Source organism: Triticum dicoccoides, chromosome 5A (assembly GCF_002162155.2).
Source record: "Triticum dicoccoides isolate Atlit2015 ecotype Zavitan chromosome 5A, WEW_v2.0, whole genome shotgun sequence".
In the NCBI taxonomy this organism is placed as follows: Eukaryota; Viridiplantae; Streptophyta; class Magnoliopsida; order Poales; family Poaceae; genus Triticum; species Triticum dicoccoides.
In genome coordinates this window covers 470466613-470492390 of record NC_041388.1, presented here as the reverse complement: position 1 = coordinate 470492390, position 25778 = coordinate 470466613, and the positions used below count along the sequence as shown (strand labels likewise).

At 45.6% G+C, this 25778-nt stretch overlaps 1 long non-coding RNA gene across 1 annotated transcript; it reads right to left on the bottom strand.

Moving 5' to 3' along the window:
* Positions 1-18261: 18261 nt before the first annotated feature.
* LOC119297651 lies at positions 18262-19854 on the bottom strand. The gene is made up of 3 exons (XR_005145697.1): positions 19540-19854; positions 19253-19460; positions 18262-18324 (listed from the first exon to the last, which is right to left on the bottom strand). It is a non-coding gene; the product is annotated as an uncharacterized LOC119297651 (long non-coding RNA).
* Between the last annotated feature and the right edge of the window lie 5924 nt (positions 19855-25778).

Below are 25778 nucleotides of genomic sequence, written 5' to 3'. Positions count from 1 at the left end.
TCGCTGCCACGGACCGGCGACACTCGGCGGACCTTGCAGAATTCCGGCGGGTTTTCATCTTCAATCCAGCACCACCGGCCACGCCATTCCTCCCACCTCTCCTTCACGGCACCGTCCGGGTACGCCCCCTTGGATCTTGGGATCCAGGTGACGCAACCGGAGACGGCTCCTCCCAGCTGGATTCGAGGGAAGAAGTAATGGCGGAAGAGCGCCGTGTTGGGCTGCACCCCGGCAAAGCCTTCGCAAAGATGCGCGAAGAAAGCCATGCATGCCACCGCATTTGGAGTAAAATCCAAGAGGCGAAAGCCGAAGGTGCGCATAATGTCGCAGAAGAAATCGGAGAAAGGGGGGCATAACCCGCAAGAAAAGTAATCAAAGAAGAAGGGGTACCGATTTTGGGCAGGATCAGCGCAAGCGGCAGGAATGACGCGCGTCGCCGGGTGTCCTGAATCCTCTCCCCCCGTCTTCACTCCCCATAGGGGCTTGAAGGAGGCCCGGAGCTCTTGAACATCAACCGTCGAGGGGAAGAAGAAGGCGGACTTCGTTCGGTCCCCCGACAGCGTGCTCTCCGGCGGCTCCATCGTCCCGGCGCCCTTAGCCACCCCCTTGCCCTTGGCGAATTTGGGAGCCATGGCGACCAAGAAGTTCAGAGGGCTGAGGAAGGGGGATGGCGAAGCAACGACGGCGGGCGACGGCGGAAGCTTAGGAAGGAAGGAAGAGAGGAAACGGCGGCTCTGAGATTTGAAAAGGCACGAGGAAAGAGGAGAAAGTGAGCAGCGCGCCCGCGGTTATTCCTTTCTTATGGGGGAAAACAACGGGCCGCCTCCTTTCACATTAACTGTGATGTGACGCATGCCCGCAGGAAGCAACCCCACGCATGCCACCCACGTCACACACGCCTCCCCACGCCGCGCCATGCGCAGGAAGCGTGGGAAGCATAGCGCGCGAAGAAACTTACCGCGGTAAAAACCGCCCCGCCTGCCCCCGCACCGTTTTTGGGCCTAGCCCAACGACGCGATTGCGCTTACGTGTGGCCCAGGCCCGGGGGCTCCTGTCGGTGTACAAAAAGAGGGGTACACTTTTTGTACCCCTATAACTGTGCACGGGCAGTCTGAGCCACGGGCACCACCACACTGAGCAAGGCAAGGGAGGTGAGCCAAGGTAAGGCCGAAGCTCGAGAGAAGAAGAATGACGCCAAGACCAAGCGCACAAAGAGCAAAGGAGACGAAGCGGACTCCCCCCGGCAAGATCCTTGCCGGGAGGCGGTTTTAGCAAACGCGGCAAGACCCTTGCCGTGGCAGCTCGCCCCACACCTACGGAGTAAGTCACCCTTGAGTCCACTACCCCCAAGGGGCAAGGATTCGGTAGACATCCCTGTGGTGGCATGCAGATCTTTGTGAAGGCATTCAAGATCAGATACACCCTTTAGAAGATGATGATCCTTGGCGGGATCCCAGCCAGGGAGGACCACAAGGCCCTCGGCAAGAGCCTTGCCGGGGATGACAGCAGGCGCCACGGCAAGACCCTTGCCGGGGCCTCGGCAAGGCCCTTGCCAAGAACACCCGTAGGGCCACCATCAGGCCCACGCCAGTCAAACCTCCACCGCCGTTCGCATGCAGCTGCCGACCCAACCAGCTAGGCTGGCACCTGCGTGGCGGCATGCGGATCTTCGTGGAGACCCACCACTGCACCACCTCAGCTGCTTGGCTGCCTACATGGCACCGCGGGCACCACTGGCCAGGGCGCGTGTCGACATGAGAGGGAGCGGCGGCGGACGAGACAGGGCTCTCCCCCGTCCCTGATAAAGCAAGGACACCTGGGCAAGACGCATTAAATGCGCCTTGTCATGTAATGCAAGGGATAACCTCACATCACCGTACCCTTTCCACCTCCTGTGTGCCACTGTGGCAACCCCTTTCCTATAAAAGGAGGCCCGAGGCGACCAGGAGGAGGATTCGGCTTTTTGGAGCTCCTCACGCCCCATAGCTAGCTCAAGAACACAGATATACAATCCACCAAAGCAAGAGTAGGGTTTTACGCATCCTCGCGGCCCGAACCTGGATAAATGAACCGTGTGCTATCTGTTTGATCCGCTCTTCTCACGACCCCACGCCCCGCAACCGTAGTAGGGATTGTTGTGATCCCATAGGTGTCGTTCCCACAGACACTCCCCCTTTTTGGTAATTGATGTCAACATATAGATCAAAGCTTCGACAAATGATAATAAGAGTGAAAGATATTGTCGCTTTGAGAAGTATGTGAGAAGCAAGAGCTCCCCCTAAATTTGTGCATATCTTAAGATTTGCTTTGGACTGCAAATGCACAATGAGTTAGGATCATGGGTTACTCTTCCATGTCACATACATCTTGGTGGAGCGCTCAAAATGATAAGAATTAAATACATGCACTCATCACCAAGCAAAGTGAATGATCATATAAGGAAGTAAGATAATATCATCTAACAAGCATAAGTGTAGCTTATGATCAACCACATGATCATCAATGTCTCACAGATAATAGCATAGTATCTCAAGCAATCAAAAGACAAATAAAGTTCAACCAAGACGACAAGAGAGAACAAAAGCAAACTCTCTCTCTCTCGAAGCCTATGATCTATACATTTTTCTCCCCCTTTGGCAACAAGTTACCAAAAAGTTCATAGAAAATGCATAGCACTAAAACGTCTCTCAGGCTTGGTCTTCAGGTGGTGGTGTCCGGAGAACTCCAAGAATGAAGGCTTCAGTCGAAGTAGATGGAGCTGCTAGGGTAGGTGCTGGAGCTGGTGGCACTGAAGCTGTAGCTGGTGCAGATGAAGTGGCTCTGGTGTCTGGTACTGGTACTGCAGTTGACCTCTGAGCTCTAGGAACTCTCGCAAATGCATCAGTGGTTGTTCTGCCCTTCCTCTCCTGCATGTTATCCTGTAGCTGCTCCACGACTGACTGAATCTCAGTTAATTTGACATCTAAATCATAGAATTTTTGTTCCATGATTCTTTCCAGGCTCTCCTGGTTTTGAGTTAGGGTGGCCAACCCCTTCTCAATCCTCAGAGTTGATGCTATCAAATAACCAAGTTGGTCCTGCTTGCTTTTCAAAAAGTACTCAGATGCCTCCTCTTGAGTTGGCATCTTGGCAGCCTTCTCTTTCTTTGCTTTCTCCTAATTCTCTTGAGCTTGTACTGATGATGGTTCATTCTCATTCATCACAACTTGATTGTCCTTGAAGTCTGGGTAGATAGGCAAGTGTTCCTTATCCAACAGGTATGTGCATGTGCCCATCTTTGAGTTTATCAACTCCTGGATTTGTGGGGCATATCCACAACTTCTTTTCTGGTCTGCTGCAGTCCTCTTGATAGTCTCAACTATAAGGCGCATGACCTTGAACTTCTGTGGCACATCAAATATATGTAGCAAGTTAATTGCATGGCCTCTGATCATTCTGTGATCACCAGACTTGGGAAAGAGAGTGTGCCTAAGGATCCAATTGGTTGTAGGCAGCCCTGACAGCAAGTGTTTTACTGACCCAAACTAGTGAGTCTCAAGATCATCTTCAGGAATCTCCTTGTACATGTTTGCCATAGAGTTGTGATCCATCTTCTTCTTGGCATAGACATCCAAGTCATCTTCTTCTTCCTTATTCTGGTGGCAGCTTTGGGCAAGTTGCTGGGAGTGCTCCTGCTACCATCATCTGAACTTCTAGAGGAACTAGTGCCCTTACTCATGTGAACCTGCTCCTCTGACATGTTCTGGCTGTCACTCTGATCAGACATATTGCAAACACTGACAACAGACCCTGTGAATAGATATAGATGAGATAGAGTGGATGAGCATCACAAAATGCAGAGGTTTTTGCAAAAGAATGAGTCAAAAACTTAGTTTTAGTTTTCCACAGAAAGCATTTCGGATCAACCGTTTTGTAAACTTGGTGATACCGAAGCAGCTGTTGGAACCTAAACTAGTGAACTCGGTCAGACGGAGTCACAGTTCGGTGGCACCGAGACTGCTAGGGTTTCACAAAGTCCTAAACTCTGTCACACCGATTTGCAATTCTCGGTCAGACCGAAAATTACATGTTCAATGGCCTGAGCCGAATCGGTGGTACCGAGTCCCACAACTCGGATGGTCCAAGATGGTTTCGGCGGAAACCTAACCCTAAATTTTCAATTCAACTCTAATCTATGGAGTGTTTTGACTGGATAAAAGCGTTTCAATGGTGGTAAGAATCATAATGAACACAATGTGCTAGGAATCAGACGGGGATAGCACTGTGATCGAGTCCATACCCTAGTTCGGCGATGAACTCGCTACGGCGGCAACGACGGGGAAGAATTCCATTGATGGTGGCGGAGACCAGTGACAGGAGGCGGCTGGCGACGAGGAGGACGATCTGGAGACCCAGGAGATAGAGCGAGCTATGCGCGGGCGAAGGGGTTTCAGAGAAATTTCCAAAATTTTGCCCGTGAGTATATATAGCCCGACCTTGTTGGTGTGACCGAGTGGAACAACTCGATGGCACCGAGATTCATAACTGCAAGCAGTTACTGAAACTCGGTGTGACCGAAAGGTTCAAATCGGTTGCACCGAGATTGAAAACCTAGATCGACTTAGTGATCTCGGTATGACCGAAATGGAGGAATCGGTCAGACCGAAAAGCACAAAGAAGTTTTGGAAGTTTAAGTCTATGACGAATCGGGGACTCCGAGTGCTCCTCACACAGAGTGGTTCGAATCTGACTTGATCAAATTTTGTGATGTAGCATGAATACAGTTTGAGACAAGAAAAGCATAGATAGCTAGAGAGGGTTCTTAGGCATTCTTGTCCATCCACTTGGCAAAAGAAAGGAAAAACAATCAATCAAAACAACAAGTGGATGTCCTCGAATGAGTAAAATATGCCATCAACATGCTCACACAATAAAATGGCAATTGAAATATGTGGCAAAGCATGCACTACCAATTCTAGCATCTATCAAACAATTGGCGATGACTATGTCATCTATATATGAGTATATTGACTTAGGAGTCAAATGAGAACATTTGATCATAGGTCATACTCATCGTTTAAGCACAAGTGGGGTTACCACTTTTACATAAAGCATTGTTGTGTTCACACCATTAGAGTTGCTTTAGCTCAATTCTTAGAGTAAAGCTCCCCCTAGATGTGAGATCCCCCCTAAGAGGGATGAACTAACCTTGGGTTTTGTCGATGATGACTTCATGTAGATGTTGAAGATGTGGATGCTCAATGTTGATGTAGATCATTTGGAGCTATCCATTGGAGTGACTTGCACTTTCAATACCTACACGGGTTAGTCCCACAAGGAACAAACAAGGATATCCGTAGACATAAAGTGATGCACACACAAGATGATGTCTATGAAAGCTTTTAGGTTACCTTGTCCCTTGTCTTACCAACAAGAGGGTTTGTGACTCCTTGAACTAGTGCAAGATGTGGAAGTTGATTGCACTTGTTCTTGCCAAGATGATAAGAGTGAAGTATGTTGGCGGAGTCACCCTCAAGAACTCTCTAGTTCTTCTTCTTCGGGATCCACACCATCTTGATGGGAATCCTCGGTGTTGTAGTTGTACTTGATGAAGTGGAACTTGAAGTAGTCTTGGGAACCCACTTGACCAAGGCCTTAGGAGCTTCTTCAAATGCATCAATTTCTTCTTGAAGCTTGTCCTTGCCTTTTTGCTTGTGGTCTTGTGGTGGAAGATCATCTTGAGCTTGTGTCCCTTTGAAAGAAGTAGGATCATACTTCTCTTGTTGAGGAACAAACTTTGTCTTGGGGTATTGATCTTCTTCCCACTCAACTCCATTGGCATTGAACTTTCGTTCAAAACCAACACCTTGATTCTTCCGGTGCCTTCCTTGCTTGCGTACAATTTCCTCAAATTGCTTACTTCCGGCAAGGCTCTTATAAACACCTTTCTCTATAATTCCCTTCAATAAGCTATTTTCTTGCTCAAGTGTAACTTGGCTAAGAGAATCATTAGTGGAATCAAGAGAACTACTACAAGCAACAAAATTGGATTTAGCATGATTATTGTTACTACTAGAGGAAGAATCTTTCTTGTTCTTGTTACTAGACTTGACTTGAGGCATGTAAGTGGATAAGAGTAAATGCTTGGCAATGTAAGAAGAACTTTTCTTACGAAGATCATCATTGATTGCTTTTAAGAACTCATGCTCTTGCTCAAGGTTGAGCTTTTCAAAGCTCAATTTCTCATGAGTCCTTAAAAGTTCTCGATGATCTCCTAAGATAGTTTCATGAGCTAACTTAAGAGTGTTTAGTTCTTTAGTTAGAGACTCAATCTTATCCTTATCATTGTCATTCGTTTTATCTTGATTAGCATGATTAATTGACGTTTCATCATAGTATTCATCACTAGAGTTGTCAACAAGTAAATCATCATCACCTAACAAGTCATCTTCATCACTATTGAAATCAACATACTCGGGGTGTGATACCTTTGGGCCTTTAGCCATGAAGCATGTTCCAACTCCTTCATTTGGTGAGTCAAATATGTCGTAGGAGTTGGTTGTCACAAGTGCTAGACCGGCAACACCTTCATCTTGAGTATATTTGGAGTCGGAGTGATAGCTTCTCTCGGAGTGGTTGTCGGAGTCGGAGCCGGATACCCATTCACCAACATGAGCTTGATGTCTTCGTTTTGTGTAGCTCCTTGATGACTTGTCCTTTCTTTCCGAATCCTTGCTTCTTCGTGAGGGTCTTCGTTCATAACGATCATCTCTACTCCTTCTTTCTCTAGATGGTGATTCTTCTCTTCTACTTCTTCTCTTGGGAGAATCTTCTCTTCTCTTGTAGGGGCCGTACACTCATTGGAATAGTGTCCGGGCCTTCCACAATTGTAGCAATTTCGCTCTCGACTAGAAGATCTTTTGTCATTGTAGGACCTTGACTTGGAGCTTCTCTCTTTGCTTCTACTCTTATAGAACTTGTTGAAGTTCTTCACCATTAAGCTCAATTCTTCATTGAAGGTTTGTTTCTCACTCGATGATGTGGGGGCTTCACATGAGGCTTTGTAAGCACCACTTGATTTGTTGTGAAGTTCCTCTTTATCCTTGAGTGACATCTCATGAGCAACAATTCTTCCGATGACTTCCGTTGGCTTGAGATCTTTGTAATTTGGCATCATTTGGATCAATGTGCACACGGTATCATATTTTCCATCCAAGGCTCTTAGGATCTTCTTGATGATGAATCTATCGGTCATCTCTTCACTCCCTAAGCCGGCAATCTCATTTGTGATAAGAGCAAGCCTAGAGTACATTTCAGCAACACCTTCACCATCCTTCATTTTGAACTTGTCAAGTTGACTTTGAAGCACATCCAATTTGGATTCCTTGACGGAGTCGGTACCTTCGTGCATATCAATCAAAGTATCCTAAATTTCCTTTGCATTCTCAAGACGGCTGATTTTGTTGAATTCTTCGGGGCACAATCCGTTGAAGAGGATATCACAAGCTTGAGCGTTGTATTGCAGCATTTTCAACTCTTCCGCGGTGGCTTCACGGTTCGGTTCTTTCCCGTCAAAGAATTTACCTTGCAAGCCAATACACACAATAGCCCAAACGGCAGGGTTATGTCCAAGAATATGCATTTTCATCTTATGCTTCCAACTAGCAAAATTAGTGCCATCAAAGTAAGGACCTCTACGGTGATAATTTCCCTCACTAGACGGCATACTCTCCTAGGTTGTGAAACCAAGGCTATGACCGCCAAAAGCTATGGAAATCAAAGCAAATGGAGACCAAAGCTCTGATACCACTTGTAGGATCGAAAGTATGTCTAGAGGGGGTGATTAGACTACTTGACCAAATAAAAATCTAGCCTTTTCCCAATTTTAGTTCTTGGCAGATTTTAGCTATCTTAGCACAAGTCAAGCAATCTCCACACAATTCAAGCAAGCATGCAAAAGAGTATATGAGAAGCGGAAAGTAAAGCATGCAACTAGCAAGAATGTAAAGGGAAGGGTTTGGAGGATTCAAACGCAATTGGAGACACGGATGTTTTTGTCGTGGTTTTGATAGGTGGTGCTATCGTACATCCACGTTGATGGAGACTTCAACCCACGGAGGGTAATGGTTGCGCGAGTCCACGGAGGGCTCCACCCACGAAGGGTCCACGAAGAAGAAACCTTGTCTATTCCATCATGGTCGTCGCCCACGAAGGACTTGCCTCACTAGCGGTAGATCTTCACGAAGTAGGCGATCTCCTTGCCCTTACAAACTCCTTGGTTCAACTCCACAATCTTGTCGGAGGCTCCCAAGTGATACCTAGCCAATCTAGGAGACACCACTCTCCAAGAAGTAACAAATGGTGTGTTGATGATGAACTCCTTGCTCTTGTGCTTCAAATAATAGTCTCCCAACACTCAACTCTCTCTCACAGGATTTGGATTTGGTGGAAAGAATATTTGAGTAGAAAGCAACTTGGGGAAGGCCAGAGATCAAGATTCATATGGTTGGAATGGAATATCTTGACCTCAACACAAGTGTAGGTGGTTCTCTCTCAGAAAATGTGTATTGGAAGTGTAGGTATGTTCTGATGGCTCTCTCCACGAATGAAGAGTGGGTGGAGGGGTATATATAGCCTCCACACAAAATCTAACCATTACACATAATTTGCCAAACTCGGTGGGACCAAATGGTTAAACTCGGTCAGACCAATTCAGCAAACCTAGTGACCGTTAGGATTTTCGGTGGGACTGAGATGCAACTCGGTAGGACCGATATGGTTAGGGTTAGGGCATAACGTAATCTCGGTGTGACTGATTACACAAACTCGGTGGGACCGATTTTGGTAATAAGCTAACCAGAGAGTTGGTCAGGTAAACTCGGTGGGACCGATTCGCTCATCTCGGTGAGACAAAAATGTTACAAAAGGGAAACAGAGAGTTTACATTGCAATATCGGTGGGACCGATCGCTCATCTCGGTAAGAACGAAACATTACGAAGGGAAACAGAGAGATTACAATCCCATCTCGGTGAGACCGATATCCCTATCGGTGAGATCGATTTGCCTAGGGTTTGTGGCAGTGGCTAGGACATTTGAAACTCGGTGGCGCCGGATAGAAAGAATCGATGGGGCCGGGTTTGACTTTTGGTTTAGGTCATATGTGGATGTGGGAAGGTAGTTGAGGATTTGGGAGCATATCACTAAGCACTTTGAGCAAGCAAGCCATTAAGCAACACCTCATCCCTGCTTGATAGTATTGGCTTTTCCTATAGACTCAATGTGATCTTGGATCACTAAAATATAAAATGTAGAGTCTTGATCTTGAAGCTTGAGCCAAACTTTTTGTCCTTAGAATTTTGAGAGATCCACTTTCCTCATCCATGCCATGCCATTCATTGAGCTTTTCCTGAAATATTAATCTTGGAATAATGTTAGCTCAATGAGCTATATGTTGTTAGGAATTACCAAAACCACCCAGGGATAGTTGCACTTTCAGCGCCCTGTAAACTGTGACGGAGGGTGGAGTAGTATGAAGGTGCAAAACCAAGTACGCGTACTACTGCACTTGGCTCTTCGCCCCTTCGTGAAGTGGAACAATGATGGTACTCTGCATGTTGGGTACTATAGTGTATGCCTCTAACAATCTGACACCGAATGGACTGATGCATGTCCACCGAGGGTAGGTTGCATTAGTCAAAAGGCGTAAGCAAGCTTCACCTTGTCCTGCAAGCTTCTCCTTGTTCTGCGAGTTGACGGGACACACCAAAAAGTAGTGCTAGTCCATACTCCCTCCTTTCCGATTAATATGGCTTAATCTTTTTTGCGGGTAAATGAGAGAGCTTTATTCATATATAAGCATTCTTAGGATGATCAGTCAAGACACTGGTCACTAGAGAAGCGAGGTACCCCGCAAAAAAGAAGTAGGAAGCGAGGTGTTTCATCAAGCCAGCTCTTGGCCACATTCAAAGTGCAGCAAGCACGGTTTGCACGAAGATGCACCGCAAGGTTTGCTGACCTGTTTACATGCTAAATAACAAAAAAGAGGAAATATTACTGAGCGCTACTATTTGTAACAGGATATGAGCCAGAATTAAGCGAGAATTGTGGCGAGTGTTCCATGCAATCAACTTCCATTATCACATGCGAGAACCCTCGAAGAGAACCAAATGTGTTGAAGATTGCTTTATCACATTTTAAAATTATAATAAGAGTGCAGACGCTCCTCCATCCGGTTCCTAGTACTAGTATAGTACGTACCTTTATGGACTATAGTAGTAGTACTATGGTAAACTTTGCGCTTGGCTGTTCAGGAAGTCGAACAATTATAGCACTAGTAGTATAGTGTATGCTTCTGGCAATCTGACACCGAATTAACTGTTGCACGTCCACCGCCTGAGCAAGGTAGAGCTTGCATTAGTCAAAAGTTTCTCCTTGTCCTGCGAGCCACCGCATGCAAGCTTCTCCCGTCCTGCAACCTTCTCCTCGTTCGGCAAGTTGACGGGACACAACAAAGTAATGCTAGTCCATGTTGCCTCCTCTCCGGTTAATATGGCTTAATTTCAAATGAGATAAATACACTGTCTGTCAATATATATTTGTAAAAATACGGACAGTGGACTTCATAATACGCTCATGCGCTCAATATATATATATATATATATTCCGGTGTTCATACGGTCACTAGCTCACCCTGACTGAGTATGTGTGTGCATGCACGTGTAGGTTGAGCACTTGAGCGTGACCGTGTGTGTTCCGTCGTGTGCTCGGACATGCATGCATTAGGGCATCGCGCGCGTTTTTGCGTCCATGTGTACGTGTGACTGTTGCATACACGTAGGGGGAGTACGTGTAGGGGCCACTAAGGAGCAGTCAAATCACACAGTAAGTTAGTTGGAAGAAGCAACCATCATTTCACTCTTGAATGACACGTACGCAATATAAAATGGTTGATATGGAGAGAAAAAGAAAACCACTATATATACACTAGCAGGAGCCTAAGCTATAAGCCTGCTTGCTTAGGTTGCTCTCTTCACAAGCATAGAACAACGGGCCTGATCCCGCAGCTGGGGGAAGGGAACAATGTTCTGCGTAGACGCGGTCGACATCGGCGAGGGAGAAAACCCACAGTCGGTGCGTCCCAATCGGGGGTCACCGCGGTATGGGCCGATGCCGCGTCCCAACCGCCCTTCTAGCTACAGCCCGACATCCCAGGTAGTCCATCTTCCTTTTGGAGACGGCTTGCTCCACTGCCGTAGCTCCATCTCCATGTCGATCTTTCTCTATTTCTACCGTCTTCTACTTGTGATGAGTTTATGTCTCATGAACTAGTGCCAGTACTATTATTCTAATCACACTTCTTCAATATCTTTGTCATCAGGGATGCTCAGGTCGATTTTAGTGGAACTGCACAAAAGCATCGTATGATCCGAGGGTGCTAGCCGTCTTTCCTTCGACAGGTTCTACCTGGCCAGGAAATTAAATCATGTTTAGGGTTTAGGGTTTAAGTCGTAGTGACCCCATCAGTAGTTTTCCTATCGTACACGCTCTCACAACTTTTTTGTTTAGTTGTGAAGTAAATATTGGCTATGATCTGTGAATCATTGAGATGCATCAGCATGCGTGTTAGTTTTCCTTTGTATTTGATGGAATGTTGTAACAGGGCAACCTTGGAATAGGAATGAAAATGAAGTGGAAAAGTTTCCGTTTTTCTGGAGAAAAAATGGAAACGGAGAGAAACCAACGTTTTGTTTCGTTGGATCGCTCCATCGAGCAAACCAACGTTTAAATCACGTCTGTCGTGTTCGTGTCTCACCCTCCTCCACGGCTCGACCCCACACGGTCGCTCGGCATGCCACTAACCGCAAACAGAGTAGTATACCATAACTTTCCCGCCTGCTTGTCGATGGATCGCGCCGTGGAGTACTAGCACTACTCGAAGAGATTGATGAGTTGGGGGAGGACAGCTAGCTGTAGCACGGACTCCCAAGAACTTACTACTGGAAGAAATCGCGCATGTTGTAGCCGGCTATTGCAACCTTTGAACGCGGAGCAGCCGCGTGCACCCAGTAGCGGTGCGGGCGACGCTCTCTCGGCCGGCGCACCGCTTCAATGCTGGCGCCAGTGAGAGGTCGCGTCCGCTCTGTCCGGGCATGAATGTGGCACTGACCGTTTCTAGCGGGAAGCACGCGCGGGTGATGAAGAGGGTTCGGGTTGGTCAGGACCGGCCGTGGCAGCGGTCCGGACGTGCGCAAACAAGAGATGTTGTATGTTAATATTGCTGCGTAAATAATGTGCCAGTTGGACAAATATGATTGGAGATGGAGATGGAAATGGAAATGGAATTTTACGTAAACACGGATATGCATGTCTATGTCTATGTGTGTGTGCACGATGACTCTCGCGACCTGGAAGCGGGGGCGTGTTTTTGATCGAGTTTTCTTTCTTGGTACGTTAGAAAATCAGTTTGTCTAATTCACATCTAGATGTTATTTAAGGATATCACATTAAAGCTCCCACAAGTATATAATGTAGCAACAAGAAACCAAAAAACTAGGAAAAGACCACAAACAGAGTGGACATCAACTTATATGTGACATAACTGTCACATCTAGATGTGTCCTAGACAGACCCTTAAAAAATTGTCCGCCAGTTTTCGTTTCTTTTTTCTGGGAACGCGCGTATTCTATTTAAAACCACTGCTATGGAGAGATTTTTTACTCCATTATAGCCTCTTGTTTGATAGAGTTTCTCGCGTCTCGCTCTCTCACCCTCTCCATATCAAAACAAGATGACAGTGTCCACTCTATCTCTCTCCTCACCGGTGTCACAGATCCGGCCGAATCCCGTCCGCTGCGGGAAGTGAGGAGGTGTAGTGTTGACGTTGTCGCTGTCGACGAAAAACAAGATGACAGTGTCCGCTCTCGGAGCCGGCGCTGGCGCGGACGAAGATCCTCCGCGCCCTTGTTAGCTGCCGTCGTGTGGGCAGATCCCGCCCGCCCGCCTAAATGACATCTCGCCCACCTGAGGTATAACTTCTTGTACTTGTCCAGCTCCCCAGGTCACTGCGTGCGGGTTTTCTTCAATGCAACTACTCCCCAGCTCCCCATGCATAGTAGCTAGGGTTCGTCGGCTGGTACAACATCACCTACTAGTACTATTATAGAGGAAATGCCACTCAGAAAGTTGTCCTGATTTATGCCTCGGTGGAGGTATACATGTTGTTTTGACAAAAAGTACATGGTGGTTGTGCGGTCATTGTCCATATGGTGGTAGTACTATCACTGGTTAAGTGGAGAAATGCTTTTTTTCTCGGGTATCCTGGTTTAGTTCCCATCAAGATAATTATGATGCTTCTTTTTGTTGGTGTACTTTTCATTAATTCTTATTGACAATTGAGATGTCATTGCTAACCCTTTTTTATATTTTTGGAAACAACGATGTGTGTCTCCATACCCGGGCATGTCTTCCTCAATTTTAGTGGAACTGCACAAAATTGGATGGCCATTGTTGTTCCGCCTCACTGTCCTCTGCCACGTGGTTCTTCCTTCCTCGAGCTTGATTACTGAGAAGAAACATTCCACAGTGAGGATTTGGCGAACTTCTTAGGTGCCTCACCCAAACTTGATGCCAAATGGATGATGCATCACCATGATGACCTTTCGATGCTCATGGTTGCGTCAGCTGGTGAAGCTGATCGATTTTCGATGAAAAACAAGTTGTCTTCCATCAGTGCTCTTTGCTTGTTACGCACAAAGATGATATCCTTCGTTAGTTCACCTTGGTTGCGTTGGAGACGCAGTCGTCTTTCACGTTGGTGCAATTTTCGCTAGGGTTTTACGATAGGTGGGCCCAAAATGTGGCTGGCTCACTTGTCATACAGCCAAAAGCAGGTGCAGTGAAGGCACCGGAGCTCAGTCCGTACTACAGTAGTATATATATAAGCGGGAGCCTCAGCGCTTGTTCGCTAGGGTATGCACTCTCCACACGCTCGCCGCACTACATATATGTTACACGCTGGAGGCTCAGCGTTCATTTGCTAGGGTTTGCTATATTCATAGTCTCTCACCCTCTCTTCACCAAATCTAAAAAAGGCTGCATCGGCCTCTTGTCTCTCTCTCCCCCCTCACAGCTGGTGAAGGAGGCGTCCGTATCCTGTCGCACCGGGAAGGGGAGGAGGTGCAGCGTTCACTCTATCGCCTTCGGCGAGGGAGGAAATCCACTGCCGGCTGCGCTGTTCTCTTTCACCCAAAGCCTGTGCAGGAGGGCCACTGACCCCTTCTTCCTCACTGTCGTACGTAGTGTGGGCAGATCCGGCCTCCCGCCGCACGCCTTGCCACATCCCGACGACCCTAAGGTATACGTTTCTTTGAAACTGTCGTTGCTCGAGCTGCATGTGGATCTTTTTCGATCTGTAGTCGAATCTAGGTCTTGGTTCAAAGAGGAAAGAAAGGTGCGGCGGGCTGGAGCAAGAATCTAGGACATGGTTCAATGAGGAAAGGAGGGGCAGAAAGTAGTATAGACTGGCTATCCAGCCGCTTTGTAGGTCGAAAAGGGAAAAAGGGGGTAACCCAGTACACACATCTCTAAGGAACCGATCTCTTTGTTGAAAAGGGAAAGAAACTGGGGGGTCGGGTAGTTTGTGCATGACTAGATTTGCTGCCCTCACATAGGAAGAAGGTTCAAAGAGAACAAATATGGGACCATCGCATATAGGCTGCTTGGCTACATACTCTGCATCACCCATTTATACGTGTGGACGCACATGGTGCTGGCATGTCCCATGCAGCTATTTTGCTATTGTTAATCTCAGAATTAACTACTGATCTGTTTTAAAAGAATTTCTCTGTTAATATGAATCAATGCAACCGTTTTAGAAATGCTACTATTCTATACTTTGTTTTCCATCAAGATAAGGTAGATGCTTCTTTTTGTGGCCGCATGTTTCATCCTCCTTTATTGGCCAGTAATTATTTTGTTTTTTGCCTCTTGAAACAGGGATATCTATTCAACTTGTTGCTATAAAAAACTTAAATGTCACATCGGCAACTTTGCTTGATTTCAGTGCAACTGCACTAAACTTCATTGGATTTCCTATTCGTGTTGGTAGATTCGTATTTTATGTTGATCATCTCATGAAAGGTCAGTACAGGCCTTCATCCACATGATTGTGCAGTGTACTTTGAGATGTTGTGCTACTTGTATTGGTACTGTTTTAAATAAATGATGAATTGAAGCTATTGTATTGCTGTCTTTTCCCATTAAGTAGTGAACAAAAATGGGACCAACCCAGACATGATGCTTGTTGCTTTGTTACAACAAATTCAGCATCACCCCCTTTATAAGCCAGTAATTGATGCCACTCTCAGAATTAACTACTGAATCTTATTTCAAAACTGCAACACTTGTTAGGGATTGGCAGGATTACCATTTTTGTGGCCGCATGTTTCATTCTCCTTTATTAGCCAGTAATTGATTCCTTTTTTGCCTCTGTTTATACAAGGGATATCTATTCAACTTGTTGCTATTGTGACATTTTGCTTCGCTATGCGAAACACTTTGCTTGATTTCAGTGCAACTGCACAAAACGAGATTGGATTTCCTATTCGTGTTGGCAGATTCGTACGTGATCTTGTGTGCGTCATGACAGGTTGGTACTTGCCTTCATCCACATGATCGTGTAGTGTGTTTTCAGATGTTGTGCTACTTGTATTGGTACTGTTTTAAATAAATGATGAATTGAAGCTATAGTATTGCTGCCTTTTCCCATTAAGTAGTGAACAAAAATGGGACCAACCCAGACATGATGCTTGTTGCTTTGTTACAACAAATTCAGCATCACCCCCTTTATAAGCCAGTAATTGATGCCACTCTTAGAATTAACTACTGAATCTTATTTCAAAACTGCAACACTTGTAAGGGATTGGCGGGATTACCATTTTTGTGGCTGCATGTTTCAATGCAACTACACAAAATGAGATTGGATTTCCTATTCGTGTTGGCAGATTCGTATTTTATCGTTGTCGGTCTCATGAAAGGTCAGTACAGGCCTTCATCCACATGATTGTGCAGTGTGCTTTGAGATGTTGTGCTACTTGTATTGGTACTGTTTTAAATAAATGTTGAATTGAAGCTATTGTATTGCTGTCTTTTCCCATTAAGTAGTGAACAAAAATGAAACCAACCCAGACATGATGCTTGTTGCTTTGTTACAACAAACTCTGCATCACCCTCTTTATAAGTAGATGGAAGCCATATTCTTGTTGCGCCCACTCTACCTTGGATCTGAATCTTAGTTCAAAACTGCAAACACTTGTTAGGGATCGGCAAGAGTACCATTTCTGTTAGGGATCGGTCGGAGTACATGTTTAAGAAATGTATTGTTCAGATAATGTCTCTGTTATTATATATCAGTTACAGACTTACAATGTTTTACAAATGGTACTATCCTTCTTTGTAGTTCTTTCGACATGTTTAACCAAGGTATTGTTAAGATAATGTCTCTGTTAAAATGAATCAGTCGCAATGTTTTAGGAATGATACTTTTCTGCTTTTTCGTTCTTTATACATCTTGAAACAAGGCATTGTTAAGATAATGTCTCAGTTAATATGAATGAATCACACTGATTGAGAATTGCTACTCTCCTGCTTTGTTTCCCATTAAGATAAGGTAGATCAGTAGATGTTTTTCTTCTGGAAGTACAAGTCATCAACCGTTATTTCTCAGTAATTGTTTCCCTTATACCTTTTGTTGCTTACAGGGATATCAAAATTAAAGCTTGGTTTTATTCCGACTTCGATTTTAGTTCAGCTGCACAAAAGGAGCCAATGTGTCCAAGGCAAACTGCTGCATTACAGGGTCTTGTTGGTCGTTCCACTTTGCAGAAAGAAGCAGTCATTGTTTGCGCTACATTACAGAAGAAATGTCCGAGAAGCTTTACAGAGTATTAGTGTAACGATCCGGATTTGGTAAAATCCAAGTCTCTGTGCTTACTGTGCTATCCCTGGATCATAGCTAGCACACACAGTAACAAAAATAAATATCAGTAAGACATACATCATTCTACTACAACAGTAGATCCAGATATATATAAATCATACCTTAGGCACAGCTCAAGCTGGCAGATAATACAGCGGAATTATACGTAGTCGCTAAGTTAGGCTCCATCAATGCCACTGGGCTCGTTGAGTGTAGACCATAACCCTATCGTCTCTTAATCTGTCGAGATCTGCACATGACAGGTGCAGATGAGTACGTGGAATGTACTCGCAAGTTGCAAAGGAGAGTATAACAGATTATATATGCAGGGTAAATATTGGTGGAGGGTTCCTTTGCATAAAGCCAATTTTCTACAATACTAAATTTTGTAAAACTTCTTTGAAATAAATAGTTTTTTTAGTATAAAAGTAGGAGCGAGACACTTGGATATACACACTAGTGCTCATTCTCTAAAATAGTTTAAAACATACATAAGGTTGAAGTGAAACACATTCACTGTGCTCATTCCTCAACTTTAACCCTTAAATAGATTTTTAGAAAAGAGAGGGGAGATTCTTCTTCAGTCCAAGTCTTCAGTTGCTCAATTTTCCCATAACCGGGGGCACGGCTAATCAATTAGGTTAAACTCTCTACAGAGGTCGTACACGTTCCCCACATGACACAACCAACCCCGTTTATCGTTACACACTTGGGTGTACGACTAGGAGGACATTGCGACGAAGCCTTTCCGTAACAACCCCCTATACCCGACCAAGCCGCCCGCAACTTAGGAAATGAAAGCTCCTCTCCGATGGCGGTCCTGAGGTAAGGGTTTCCCGTTAGTACTAAGCTAAGCCAGAGCCCATAGTAGCATGTGGCCGTACTGGAAGCTACATCGAACTATACTTGGAAGATCTCATTCCCGTGGACGGTAATCCCCACCAAAACCTGTGTGCAAGACCCCAGTCGGGCGCATTCGCTGCAAGACCCCGATGGGCGCAATCACTTGTAGACGCTCCCGTCATACCATCCCACCCAGGGAATAGAAGTAAAACAATATATAATTTTGTTTTAAAAAGATTTTCTCAAACTTTGCTCCAAAGAGAGCAAGTTTAAAGTTGAAAACAAGTTTGGTTTTCATCCCACCCATTTTGTGCAAGCATGGAAAATGGTGAGTCTTGAACCTATGGCTCTAGATAAATATAATACTTTGCAAAACTTTTATAAAACATGCATAGTATTAAAATTTAAAGAGTTATACATAGTATGAAAATATAGGTCGAAGCATGATCAATTTGCAACTTGCCTTCGGTTTCGTAGTCACAAGGTTCTACCTCCTCATAGAATTCACCTTCGCACTCGTCGCAATCTAACGCGATAAATAACTCAAGTAAGACACTCGGCATATCCACATTCACATAACAATGATTCAAGCAAGCATTCAACACACAAATAACATCCAAATGAAAATCCAAATGACAACACAAATTATTTGATTGCCATTATCATAATTTCTAGGGCACGGTTAGGGTTGATATAGAATCAGGCGTGGTCTTGGAAGAAAATATGACATAGTAATATTCTAGGGTTGGAAATGATACTAAGTGAAGATCTTGGTTTGATATAGAAGATGGGTTGTGAGACAAGTTCTTACAACAAATCTATCAACAAATCTATCATGAGATTATTGTTAAATAACACTGGCGTGGCATAAGTTTCAAGATAAAAGGATTAAATCCTTAATCTTGTAACTTCAAAGTTTTTTTTTGGTGATATCAAATGTCCAGAGAGGTTCCCTAGGGATCAATCTAAGAGTTTTACCCTATAGTCAAATTTTATTTCAACTAAATTATTAAATGATGATCCAAGAAGGTCAAATTAAGGTGTTGATGATAAAACATCATCTAAAATATGTTGGAAAAATTCATCCATCAGTTCCAACGGAAAGGTTAGGTCTTAAGGTTCAACTTCCATATATAAAACATTTTATATGGTTTACAGAATAAAAGATATAGCAAAATTACTCAAATTCGTATTTAAATCAAAACTAAATTTTAATTTGCGCAAAAGTGAGATTTGAAATTTTTATAATAAACTAGAGGTATGCACCTACCCAGGGATATCTTATTTGCCGAAATCGGATATACGATTTGGGAGATACGAATTTCTAAAGTTTGAATATTTTTCCGAAAATTAAATTACGGGATTATCATTGAGCTGCCATGTGGCCACTTCTGATTGGTTGATACCTCTTCATATAAGAACACGCTTGAGGAAAAAAATGGCTGGGTGCTCACCGTGAGAGTTCGCTGGAGTTTTGCCGGAGTTCGAGAAGAAAACCCCCGGCGTCATTGAACGGTTGGACAGTGTAGAGGTCGACGAGGCGGTCGCGAGGGACACAGATAGGTGCTCGTCTCCTTCCTCGAGTGTCGTGAAGATATCGCCGGAGTTGCATGGAGCTCCGGTCAGTTGCGTTCTTCGCGGAGGTCGTGCTCTGGCTTGATGCTTGCGGAAAACAAATTTTCAGAAAAATTCGCACGGGAACAACTCGTCCAGGTAAGGAGTTTGAGAGCAAGGGTCTCACTAGAGAGGTCGTGAGCTTCAATGGAAGAAGACGGCGGCCTCGACTCCGACGAGCAATTGCTCGGGAATCGAAGGGCGTTGGAGAGGGGTTCATGGACTGGGAGATGCAGGGCGAATAGAGGTTCCTCGGGCCCCCCTTTTATACCATAGCAGAGAGCCGAAGCGGAGCGGCGCATCTTCAATGTTAAGGCATCAATAGCAGCCGTTTCTGGTGTGGTAATGGTCATTAGGGCGAGGTTTATTGTGGGTAACGGAAGAGAAAGAGTCAGGGCGGAGTGGGGGTCCGTTCAGAGCGGTTTTAGGGCGAGGGAAAGGAGGGAAGGGGTGGGGTGGGGGTGGGGATCTGGCACGCCATGGCTGTTTCTCTCTGTTCCTGTTCGTTAACGATGAGAGGAAGATGACCATCGATTGGTATGGGCCTTAGTGGGAGAAATTGGCCCAAAGGGAAAAGGCAAGGAAAAAAACAAGGTCGGCTATGATGTGTTGTTGCCTCACGCGTGTGCGAGATTTAGAGAGAGAGAATGGACTAGGTCGAGCTAGAGTTTAGGAATTAGGATTGAAATATAATTACGTACATAAGTACGTTCACAAAAAATTCACTTAAAACAAATAATAAAAATGTTTACATTAGTGTAAATATTATTTAGAGTCCACAAAAATTAGTTTCAGAATTTAAGAAAAATATATTTTGTGCACAAACTACTATTAATGCTTTATGGGCATAATTGATTTACTCAAAAATGAATTTTGAGTTTTGCAAATTCACAAAAAGATAATTGTATTTCCAAATATATTTTTTTGGGGAAGTCACATTATATCCTCTCATTAAATTTATTTGTTAATTTGGAAATATCTGAATCGCATTAAATTTTCAAATAAGATCTAATTGCAAATGGAACTCCAATATCAAAGAACCTCAAATGAAATTTTTATCCACCACATTTGATAAAGTCATTTTATTCTCACTCCATAGTATTTAATATGGTTTCAAAATATTTCAAATGTGTCAAAAGAAATGAATGCCACTTTAAATTATTGAATAAACTTTTCAACCATAGTTTTCTTATTGGATGGAAATGTTATCCAACATGGTGTGAGAAATAAAAGTTTAAACAAGGACTCAAAAGGTTTTCGTTTCTCCTGAAAACCAAAGCAATTCAATCAATAGTATCTTATTATTAACATTCCAAAATTTGGAAAATTTTGGGATGTTACAATTAGGCCTTCCACTATGTAGGCCAAAAGAGGTGCCAATTTCATATTTTCCTAGTTTGTCACCGAATCCCTCCATTGCTACAGCCGGTGCCATAAATATTAGACACCGGTGACATGACTAGTCTGCAGAGACCATTGGCAATTTTACAACACGTGGAGTGCCCTGGGAAGAAGTGCCCAAACAAGTACAAGAAGCGACAGGACTCCACGATCATAGGCATTACATATTTTGAATGGGAAAAGCTTGTCAAAGTTTAATCATTGATGTTAGCAAGAAGCGACAGGACTCCACGATCATAGGCATTACATACTTTGAATGGGAAAAGCTTGTCAAAGTTTAATCATTCATGTTAGCAAGAAGACGTTAGTTTAATATATTGGAATTGGAAAACCTTGTCAAAATTTGCTCATTGATGTTAGCCAGAAGACATGCATTTGATATTTTTGAGTGGGACGCCCTTGCTATGAGCAGCGTCGAGTATTTTTTCCTATTCCTGTGTTCAGTTTAGAAGTAAATAGTTACTCTACTGAGACATTCCTGTGTTAAGAGTTTTTTCTGAATATTGTCTATGTAATGCCAGGCCTTGTGTTTGATTGCAAAGTTGAGCTTGGAATGTTGTGGCATGCGGCATCACGAGCTGTTCACCGTGCCTCCTGAGAATAATGCTTCGTATTGTTTTGCATGTCGATCTAATGCCAGTGATTTTCTTGTTAAGAAGATCATCCTCTTCTGTTGTTTCCATGCTTAAGAAGTTCATCGCCCGATGTTTCATTCATAGCCTATACGACAAGTCGGGTAGGTTAGACGTGAAACCATATGATCTTCTGACCAACTCATGATATTAGGCCGTGATTGGATCATCGTTTTCCAACCAAAACAGCTTGTAAAACTGACGCTTGTAAATTAAAGCAGATGGTCTCGGGAGAAGGCGCTTGATTGGTCGATTTTGACTAGTAAAATATCGGAAGTACTTGACACACGATAAAAACGCTGAACGACACTCGGACGATTGCTAATCCAGCCGTTAGCTGCTGTTTCAGCCTTGCCCATGGATGGCATGATACGCACGTCGTGCATGTATCGTCTGGTAATGTCGTCCATATAGCAGTGCTCATAAAATATACACTGGTCTCTCAAATTACACGCGTAACCCGCCGGTTTTATTTATAGTCCTCAGGCCCTTGGTTTCATTACGCCTGTATTTTATACGTTGTTTTCGATGACGAGTAAATTACACTTGTATGTTAATACAGGTTTGAAATAAATCGGAGCTCCCAAGCGCGGCCTTACCGTTTCATGTCGTCTTAGTTTCTCGAAGGTGCTCATAGGTGTCCGATGATCCTGGCTTCCAGAATGAGTAGCGGGCGCTGTATCAGACCATCCGTAGGGCCCGCGAGGCCCTCTCCGTTGTCCTTCGAGTTATTGCGCTCGCCGTGGCGCTGAGCATTGTTAACATCGTCAATGAACATGAGGATTCAGGAGATGACTTTATTTTGATTGGATGACACTAGGGACCCACTAGGGCCATAGCCGTACGTACGCAAGTGGCTCCTTTTTATGTACAACTATTTTTTTGGCTTTCTCCTGGTTTCCTGACATCACTGTCCCACACCATTGTCAACCTATGTAGTCAATATAAACGAGAGAATTGCACAAGGTGTGGCCGACAGCTGGGACCAAGCAGCTCGAGCAGTATTTGTGTTTTTTAGGCGTAAGCACTACAGAGTTTTACTTGGCGATGATTTCGTTGTTGTTCAGAGGAGATCAGGGTATTAACTGGGCGGGCTGTGGCCCATCTAGCCCAGGCCAAATATCCAGCCCATATACTAATTTTTTCAAGATGAAAATGGCTAGCCCAGCTATACGACTTTTTGAGGAATACCCAGGCAAGGTCAACTTGTTATTCTCCGCCCCGCTGGGCTGCAAATCTTTCCTAGGAGGGAGGCATTAGGCTTAACAGGAAAATGGTCTTTAAAAAATAATAAATGGTACGTAATTATAAAAACTGGGCAGTAACTATAAAAAATGCACCAAACACGAAATTAGTTTATAAAATATTATTTATGGATTTTGAAAATCTTAAATTTTCATTATTGTGCGCGCAATGTTTCATTGGATTTTTATGTAATACAAATTTATATTTCATCTGACTAGTAATTTCGGGATAAAAATATTTCGGAGCCCATCAAAATGTGGGAAATTTTATTGAATTCTGTCTTCAACGGTTGGTTGAAATTATTAATCAATGTCCTAGCTAGAAAATGGGCTGTACTTTTAACAAACTGTAAATGGGCTGTTGTAAATTCCATTAGAATTCCAAAATGGGTTGTACATTCTTACAAAACGCAAATGGGCTATAAGTTCCCTGCCACACACTTGTGGGCCTACTAAGTGACGCGTCCCCTAAAAAAATAAGTTGACGCGTATGCAAGGCTTTGCCAATTTATTATAGTCAACACATGGTTCTAGCAGTAGTGGCCGTTGGATGTCTATCCAACGGATGTCGTGCTTCTTCTTCAATCTCGGATATTCTTAGCTTCGGCCGCCCAAAAAATGATTCCTCCCCCTGACATCTGGGGCGCACCGTTTCGGAGGCTGACTTGTGGGCCTACTAAGTTGGAGCGTACCAAGGGCTTTGTCAACTTAGTCAATAATAAACGTTTCAAACTTCAGTGACCGTACGATGTCCATCCAACGGCCGTAGTGCTTCTTCAACCTCTGGTCTTCTTGGTCCAGCCGCCCAAAGCAGCGCCGGTCGTGCCGCCTGCTCCTGCCTCCCGTGGCCGGCTGTGCTGCCGTGGAGGCCTCACCGCCCCCATACTACTCCCACCGCTGGCCAGGCCATCCCTCCACTCACACACACCCCCTGTTATTCTGCGGCGACGGCAGCCTCACACCGCAGCCGAACCAGTGAACCCTCGTACTCCTCTCCGCGCGGGCTTCCACTTCTGCGTCTTCCCCGGCTCCACGTCGTCCCCTTCCTAGGCCTCGCCGTCGTCCAGACCACTGCCGTGGTGCTCTTGGCGCGACATGGTCAACGTGGTCAACGACCGACTTCCATCAGAAGAGTACTGTACGTGGAGAGGTTGACAGCTGGGTCCAGGCGGCCGCAAGGAAGTGCCTCCTTATTACGCGCAAAATAATTATTCCTCCACCTTACAGCAAGGACCCACCGAACGGGCCACCTTATTTCGCAAAAAAACGTTTCCCTCCTGACTGCTCGGACCCACCGGACAGGCCAGCGTATTTCGTGAAAAAAACATTCCCCCCGCTGTCAGCTCGGACCCATCGGAAGTGCCTCCTTATTACGCACAAAAAATGAATACTCCCTCTGCTAGCTGGGACCCACCATGGTGGGAGGCTGACTTGTGGGCCTACTAAGTTGACTGGGACGGGGGCCTTTGTCAACTTTAGTCAATATGAACGATTCTAGCTCGAGTGATCGTACAATGTCCATCCAACAGCCGTAGTGCTTCTTCAACCTCTGGTCTTCTTGCTCCAGCCGCCCAAAGCAGTGCCGGTCGTGCCGCATGCTCCTGCCTCCCGTGGCCGGCTGTGCTACCGCGGAGGCCTCACCGCCCCTACTATTCCCACCGCTGGCCAGGCCCTGCGGCAACGGCAGCCTCACACCGCAGCCGAACTAGTGAACCCTCGTACTCCTCTCCGCGCGGGCTTCCACTATCGTGTCTTCCCCGGCTCCCCGTTGTCCCCTTCCTAGGCCTCGCCGTCGTCCACCGCCCTGGTGCTCTCGGCGCGGCGTGGTCAACATGGTCAAGGAACGACATTCATCGGACGTGGATTGTACGTGGAGAGGCTGACAGCTGGGTCCACGGCCGCAGCAAGGAAGTGCCTCCTTATTACGTGCAAAATAATTATTCCTCCACCTGACAGCGGGTTCCCACCAGACGGGCCACCGTATTTCGCGAAAAAAATGTTTCCCCCCTGACTGCTGGGACCCACCAGCTACACCTTCGCACGCAAGGAAGTGCCTCCGGGCAAAAAAAACGATTCACCCCCCTGACTGCTGGGACCCACCAGCTACATCTTCGCATGCAAGGAAGTGCCTGACAGTCGGGACCCACCTGGTCGAAGCGTACGTAGCGTTGTCATTCTGGTCGCGAACGTGTACGTACATATATACTGGTCGATGTAGAGGCGCGTACGTGTCGTAGTAGAGGTGCGCACGTAGCATGTACACGTACGTACAGCGGTCAGGGTGCAAGAAAGAAAATATGGCCATGTATGTGTACATACGGGCGGGGTCTTGAACGCCTACTCGCGCATACGTACGGCGAGGGCTCGTGTACATGGCTGGGTCGGAACGGAGAAACAGCGTCGTCGTCGTGTTCATGGGGAGGCAATGGAATGTGTCGTGTTCATGGGGAGGCAATGGAATGCGTCGTGTTCATGGGGAGGCAACGGAATGCGTCGTGTTCATCGGGAGGGCTTGGACGGAACATGCGATGGAAACGAGGCCTGGCGTACCGCAGAACGGAGGAAACGGCCTTGTGTTCGACCGGCCATGTTCGAAACGGGATCCTATTCATCGGGAGGGGTCTGGCGTACCGCAAAACAGAGGAAATGGACCTCCTACGTTCGAAACGGGGGTCCTGTTGATCGGGAGGGGTGTGGCGTAACGCAAAACGGAGGAAACAGACTTGTGTTGGAGCGCTACGGTCGAAACGTGTTCCTGTTCATCAGGAGGCGTGTGCGTACCGCAAAACGGGACTCCACGGGATACTGTTCATCTCCACTGTCGACCTCCTCCAGCCTCCACGGGCTCCTGTTCATCCAGCCTCCACCGCGCGCTACTCCACCGGCTACTGTTCAACCACCCCTCAACCGTATACTATTCATCCAGCCCTCCACACCACGGGGTCCTATTCAACCACCCCTCCATGGGCACCCCTCCACCGTCTACTGTTCATCCAGCCCTCCACACCACGGGGTCCTGTTCAACCACCCCTCCACGGGCACCCCTCCACCGTCTACTGTTCATCCAGCCCTCCACACCACGGGGGCCT